This window comes from Petaurus breviceps, unplaced genomic scaffold, assembly GCF_028583685.1.
Source record: "Petaurus breviceps papuanus isolate PSGF00001 unplaced genomic scaffold, PetGlider_PUasm1.0 64, whole genome shotgun sequence".
Taxonomy (NCBI): Eukaryota; Metazoa; Chordata; class Mammalia; order Diprotodontia; family Petauridae; genus Petaurus; species Petaurus breviceps.
The window spans coordinates 9023571-9031311 of record NW_027186428.1 but is presented as its reverse complement, the minus strand read 5'-3'; the positions used below and the strand labels follow the sequence as shown (position 1 = coordinate 9031311).

The 7741-nt window shown below is 37.2% G+C and overlaps 1 protein-coding gene across 2 annotated transcripts in view; it reads right to left on the bottom strand.

Annotated features, from left to right (window-relative positions):
- The window catches only part of CRIP1 (cysteine rich protein 1), a 311632-nt gene that overhangs the window by 23403 nt on the left and 280488 nt on the right, over positions 1 to 7741 (bottom strand). The window lies entirely within an intron of this gene.

Genomic DNA, 7741 nt, shown 5'->3' with positions numbered 1-7741 from the left:
AGAATCAGAGGCCTTCCACTTGGTTTACCTCAGGTCATATAAGAAGTAAACATCAAAAGAAGAATTTGAACCTTTATCTGGTTAATGGATCTTTGATCTTTATACTTTGCTTCAGGGGAAAGGCCCTGGCAAACTGTGTTAGGGTAAAGAGGAACATTAAAAACCAAAGACTCCTTCTTATATGTTTGTTTGTCTCTGTTTCCAGGAAGTGAGAAATTATTTGAGACTGTACATCTCCCTCCTTCCTGCAGGGTTCAAACTTCCTCTAAAGCACCCAATCATCAGAGACTTAGATGGGAATGGGAGGGGGGGGCGGGGAGAGAGGGGAGAATAAAATTGAGGGGAGGGCTACATCAAGTCAGGTTAAGCACAGATACACTTAACTTCCCACAGCATTTTAGACCAGACATTTCTGACCTATCTTCCCAAGTTCCCTGTCAGAGTCAAGATTAATATCAATAGATGCTGATTTTACAGTATTTTTACTGAAAAGGGACAGTCCATCCAAGCCTGAGCCCCTTCAGAGACCCTGAGAAGCCTTAGAACCCTATTTTTCCCTTCAGTGCTATATAATCCCTTAGCCCTATCCACCTTTGTCACATATTCTCCCCTCATTCATCCTCCTAGCCTCATGTATCTCCTTAGCATACATCTACCCCTTCAACTCCATCTAACCCTTAGACCTATACTCCCTACAGATATATATATATATATACCTAATAACCAAAACAATTGAGGACACTTGCCATAAGCCCCCCCTTTTCTCCCCTCTTTTCCCCCACTATCTTCTTCAGTATTATCTCAGATGAAGATGTGGCCCTCTACATGTACCATTGATCCCATCCCCTCCTATCTTCTCCAAAAGATTACAACCACTTTCATTCTCTGCCTCTGTCTGTCTCTCTGTAAATATCTCACTATCTAGTGGCTGGATCTGTGCTGCCTAAAAACACATCCATGTCTTTCTTATCCTAAAAAAAAACCAACAAAACCAAAACTCACTTGATCCTATAATTCTGCTTAGCTGTTGTCCTGTATCTGTTTCTCCCTTCACATCTAAACACCTTGAGAAAGGTGTACTCAGTGTCTCTACTTATTCTCCTCTCATTATCTTCTAAATCTCATAATCTGCTTCACAAGACCATTAAGTATCAGTCTCTCCTTTTTTTTTTTTTTGAGGGGTGGGGGTTATTTTTATTTTAGAGAGTTAGCCACACTTGAATCTTTTTTGCATCTAAATATTCCTAGTTTGATCATTTGAAAGGTTGTTTTTTACTTGTGGGTACTCCCTCCCCTGATGCAGATTGGATTTGTGAATTGCTTTGGCTGAAACACATCTCTTAGTAGGTAACTTTTTAAGAAACTTCTAAATAGTATTTTTTTTCCAATTACACATTCTCACTTTATAATATAGTTTAAGGTCTAATTATTGCTGAATCTCTCTCCTTTACCTCTTTTTTCCCTGGTTTCTTTGAAACTCCTGATCTCTTTTTCTTCAAAATGATCTTTGCTATTATTTTTTTTTCTAACTCAGTAAGATAGTTTTTTAGTAACTTAATTGAGATGGCATCGAATAAATAGATTATTTAGGAAAAATTGTAATTTTTATCATATTAGCTTTACCTACTCATGAACAGGAAATATTTCTCCAATTATTTACACCTGACTTATTTGTATAAAAAGTGTTTTATGGTCATATAGTTGCTGCATCTGTTTTGGCAAGTATACTCTCAGGTATTTGTAGCAGCAAGCACCCCAGCGTCCCCAGGGTGGCTGCCAATACAGGTTCTTCGATCTGCTTTGATAAAGGAAAGCAACTCAAAATGGGTTAACAAGCTTACTTTAATCAGTCAAATATGTATCATTCACCTAGTTCAGGGGAAAAGGGTCAGCACCCTGAACTTCTGAGTATACAGACAGAATTATCAAGAGAGAGAAACAGATCAAGTAGACAGATTTCCAAACTGTCCAACCATTACATCCATACCAAATCAACATCTGGGTTTTTCAAAGCTGGGAGCTCTCAACAATGGCTTCCCAGAGTTTCATCTGATCAAATCACAGAACACTTCTCAAAGTGAGCCCCAAAACAAAGCTACACATCAGGGCTTATACAGCCTTCTCCTGGCTCAGAGAATGTAACAACCTTCTGGACCCACTGGCCAATCAAGAAGTATCTACTGAAAAACAAGCCTCCCACCCCAGGCTCCAGGTGCACTTTAGCCTAGGGGCAGGGAAGATCTTTAAATTTGCATTTCCATTACAGTATTTTATACTGTTTATTTTAAATGGTCTATATGATATTTTGAATAATATTCAATTCAATAATATTATTGAATAATACTATTGACATATAGTGTAGTTTCCCAATTTTTCTCTTTTGATCAAGTCTATTTTAGCTTTAACTTTGTGTGAGATCACTGCTTTTTTTCTTAACATAATAAATTCTACTCTTGCCCTTTATTTTATCTGTGTATATCTCTCATTTTTATTGTACTTCCTAAAAGCCATATGTTGTTGAATTCAAATTTTTAATCTGCTCTTTCCATTTTATGGGTAAATAATCATTCACATTCTAAGCTATAATAACTTGCATATTTTCCTGCTGCCTATTTTTCCTCACTGTCCTTTTTGCCCTATTTAACATATCCCTCCTCACTCCTCTGATTTATTTCTACTTCCTTACCCTACTATTCTTTAACCTACCCACCCCTCTAAAAGTCCTTCCCTTGCCCTCTTATTTCTTTCTGACTTTAGAAGACTTTTATACCCTTCTAGATATTGATAACCTTTTTTTAAAAGTTTGGTTAAAGGCGACAAACAGTTATATACAGTTACAGCATTTATTCCCTTAAAACTAGAAGACTTGTATGAGGAGCCAGACTAAGTCTGACTACTGAACAAAGAAATGAAAAAGCTTAAATACATTTTAGAACCATCCCAATTCAGGGTGGCCGTGTCACACAAATTTATGATCCCCATAGATGCTTAATCATTATGAGAAATTTTTATTTTTTAATTGATTTGTTTATTTACTTTTAGTTTACAACATTCAGTTCCACAGTCCCTTGAGTTTCAAATTTTCTCCCCTCCCTTTCCTCTCCCCCCCCAATCATGGCAGCATGCCCTCAAATATAGGATCTATAAATATCTTCACATTAATCATTAGTCAGGTTGTAAAGAAGGATTATAACTGACGGAATGATCAGTGGGAAAAAAGGAAACAAAACAAGAAAAAGAAACATAGTAAGTAGTTTGATTCAATCTGCATTTAGACTCTGCATCTCTTTCTCTGGATGTGGATATCTCTTTTGATCTTGAGTCTTGTGAAGTTGTTTTATAACCTTGCATTGCTGAGAGGAGCCCAGTCTATTGAAGTTAGTCGTCACACATACGTTGTGTCTGTGATTGTGTACAGATTTCTCCTGGTTCTACCCTTCTCACTCAGCATCAGTTTATATAAGTCTCTTCAGGTTATTATGAAGTCTGTCTGCTCCTCATTTCTTATAGCACAGTAGTACTCCATTATATTCATATACCACAACTTGTTCAGCCATTCCCCAATTGATGGGCATCCCCTTGATTTCCAATTCTTTGTCACCACAAAAAGAGCTGCTATAAATATTTTTGTACATACGGGTCCTCCTCCCACTTCTCTGATCTCTTTGGGATATAACCCTAGAAGTGGTATTGTGGGTCAAAGGTCACTTATTTATAGCCCTTTGGGCATAGTTCCAGATTGCTCTCCAGAATGACTGAATCAGTTCACAACTCCACCAACAATGCATTAGTGTTCCAATTTTTCCACATCCTCTCCAGCATTTATCATTTTCCTGCTTTGTCATCTTAGCCAATCTGGCTGGTGAGATGTGGTACTTCAGAGTTGTTTTTATTTGCATTTCTTTAATCACTAGTGATTTAGAACATTTTTTCATATGCTTATACATATCTTTAATTTCATCTTCTGAGAACTGCCTGTTCATATCCTTTGACCATTTATCAATTAGGGAATGGCTTGTAGAGAAAGGAATTTTCTTAATTGAAGATGGTAAATACAATAAAATAAGAAAGTTGACAAAGTGTCAAATGAAATTATGATCCAGGATATCTGTGTTTTCTTTACCATTAGCATTCTATAACATAGTTTGTGTCCAAAAAAATATTAAGATGAGGAAAATCCCATTATTGAAGTCAATGCCTCAAGTTAAGGGTCTCATCCTTAAGGGCCATAAAGTCAGCCTTGTCTATCTTTGTTGACATGAGAAGAGGTATTCTCTGAGCTCACTCAGAGAGCAAAGACAAAGCAGGGTTCATTTGGAATTTATGATCTCAGAATGTCTGTTTTCCTTCTGAATGGAGTATGTCACAAGATAGGAGAAATCCTACTTCCAGCTTTATCTGGTCTCTGGAGTTGCTGACACAAAAAAAGGCATTTTTAAAGAGAAAGCAGTTTGTTTAATTCAGACTCTGGCCAAAAATATGATATTTAATGAATATCAATATATATGTTGTTACCTCTTTAACCCATTCCTGATAAGAGTAAGGTTCCCAGTACTACCCACCCTCCCCCCTACAAGCTTATTCTGTATCAATTTTTCCTTTTATGCCTCATTTGTATGAGATAAGTACTCCTTTTTTATCTCTCCCTACAGTTTTATTTTTAGATTTTACATTTTAGAATCACCCCATCATTCAAGCCTTTCTTTCAAACTACCCAAATAATGATAACACTCATAACAGTATTGATAGTATTTTTACATATAAGAAGTAACAATTTGATCTTATTGAGTATCATAATTGGTCTTTAATGTTTACTTTATATTTCTCCTGGATCTTACATGTCGAATTTTCCATTAAGTTCTACTGTTTTTGTCACAACTACCTGAAAGACTTTCAGCTCATTAAATGTCTATTTTTTTTCCATTCAGAATCATACTTAACTTTGTTGGGTAAGTTACCCTTGATCATAACCCCAGCTCTTTTGCTCTGTGAAATGTAGTATTTCAAGACCTATGGTCCTTCAATGTACTAGCTGTTAGGTCTTGTGTAATCCTTATTGTAGCTCCATGATATTTAAATTGTTTTTTTTCTTGTTTTTTGCAATATTTTGTCCTTAACCTAGGAGCTTTTAAACTTGTCTATGATATTGCTGTAATTTTTATTCCTGGGATCTCTTTCAGATGGTGATTGGTGAATTTTTTTTCTATTTCTGCTTTGCCTTCTTCTAAAACTTCAGGGCAATTTTTCTCAATTTCCTATGATATTGTATCAAGATTCTCTTTTTTTAATTGTAATTTTCAGGTATCCAACTATTCTTATATTATTTCTCCTCGATCTGTTCTCCAGATCAATTGTTTTTCTGATGAGATATTTTATATTCTTTCCTATTTTTCATTCTTTTGATTTTATTATTTCTTTGTGCCTTATAATGTCATTAACTTCCTCTTATGCAATTCTAGTTTTCAACGGATTATTTTCTTAAGTTTTTGGTTCTCTTTTTCAATTGGTTGTCTTTCTTTTCATGATTTTCTTGGATTGTTCTTATTTTTCTAATTTGTCCTCAATCTTTCTTATTTAATTTTTAAAATTCTTTTAAGTTCTTCTATGGACTTTTTTGTGCTTAGGACCATTTTATGTTTCTCATTAAAAAAAGGAGCAGCTTATTTAGCTCCATTTTTTTCCTCTGAATATAAACCCTGACCTTTCCTCTATCCCATATTAGCTGTCTATGGTTGAGTTCTTTCTCTTTTGCTTGCTCATTTTAATTTTAATTTTGTTTTTGGCAGCTATTAGTATAATCAGGTTTTAGTCCCAAGGTATGAAGAGTGATGCCCCAAACCTCAGGTACTTCTTACTGTTATTTCCTAAGCTCTGTCAGAGGCTTTCCTTTCTATTCAGAAGCCACAGCTAGGGTCCCCAGTCATGCTGTCCTACTGACTGCAAACTACAACTGTCCTCTCTGCTCTGGAACTGGAAACAGAGACTCTGCTTCCCTGCCAGTGCTCACAGACAACAGGGTCCCTGTCCCTCTGCTGCTGCTCTCACAAGGTATGCTCTAGTTACTTCTCCCCACAGCCTCAGGCCTGGACAGATCTGGTCAATAAAGCTGTGCTTGGTGTCCCTTGACAGTGGAAGATCCTTTCATCTTTTCCTACTTAGCCTTCTGACCCCCACAACGTCCTTGAGTTCCTGAGGCTGAGGCTGCCTCACAACACAGTTGGCCAGGGCTTGTTGTTTGTAGTTTCTGTAGAATCAGCACAGAAGTGTTTGCACTTCACCCAGGCTGAATCTCTACCCCTGGAGGTCAAATCTTTCCTGTCAAACTTCTTAGCTTGTCTTAGGAGGACAACTGCTTTACCTCAACTTTTGTTTATTTCCACTGCTCTATATTCCCTCTAAGGTAATGTCCTGCCTTTTTTTGTGGAGGAAATTTGGAGAGCCAAAAATTTTCTGACCTACTCCACCATCTTCCCAGAATCATCTCAACATGCTTTTTAAATAAAATTTTGAGTTCCAAATTTTCTCCTTCCATCACCCCCTCCCTAAGACAGTAAGCAATTTTATATAGGTTATATATGTGCAATGATGTAAAACATATTTCTATATTCATCATGTTGTGAAAGAACAAAAGAAAAAATGCAAATACAAAAATACAAAAAAAATTTTTTTTAAGCAATTGGGGTTAAGTAACTTGCTCAAGGTTACACAGCCAGTTATTTTGTGTGGGTGCCAAGTATCTGAGGCCACAACTGATCCCGGGTCTCCTGACGCCGGGGCCTGCACTCTTACTCACTGTGCCACCTGGCTGCCCCCCCAAAAAATTTTTTTAAGTCAAAATAGTATGCTTTGATCTGCATTCAAAGTATATCAGTTCTTTCTTTACCTCTCTTACTTGATTTTCAAAATCCTTTTTGAGCTCTTTCATGTTCTGAGACCAATTCATATTTTTCTTGGAGGTTTTGGATGTAGGAGCTTTGACTTTGTTGACTTCTGAGTGTGTGTTTTGATCTTCCTTGCCACCATAGTAACTTTGTATGGTCAGAATTTTTTTCTGTTGCTTACTCATATTCCCAGCCTATTATTTGACTTTTAACTTTATTAAAGTTCTGCTTCCAGGGTTGAGGGCACACCCTTCCAAGCTTCAGGGATTTTGTTAAGATATTTTCAGAGATACTTCTAGGGACCTGTACGTTTTCAGTTCTTCCAAGGTATTATGATCTAAGAAGAAGTATTTACTCCTCTCCTGGCTTAGGCTCTGGTCTATGAGTGACCACAAGCATTCTTTTTTGCCCTGGAATTGTAAGGAAGATCCCACCTCCACTGTGACTACAAGTTCTGCTATGCTAGTGCACAGCACACCCCCTCACCCTGGGACTGTCACCCAGGACACAGATCCAAGTATGGGCAAAACAACAGAATCCTGCCTAAGTCCTAGCAAAAAGACCCCTGTAATCTTCTGATCATTTGTTTGACTCCCTTACCATCTGTGGGCTGAGTGTTTCAGAAGCAGCTGCTATCACTGCTGCTGCTGATTCAGTGTCTCCCAAGGCCTTCTCCTGGTTTGCTCTGTGGACTGGGCCTGTGATTGACTGCATTCCACTCTCAATCAAGTACAACAGACCTTTCTTTCTTCCTTTCTTTCTTTCTTTTTTCCTTCCTTCCTTCCTTCCTTCCTTCCTTCCTTCCTTCCTTCCTTCTTTCTTTCTTTCTTTCTTTCTTTCTTTCTTTCTTTCTTTCTTTC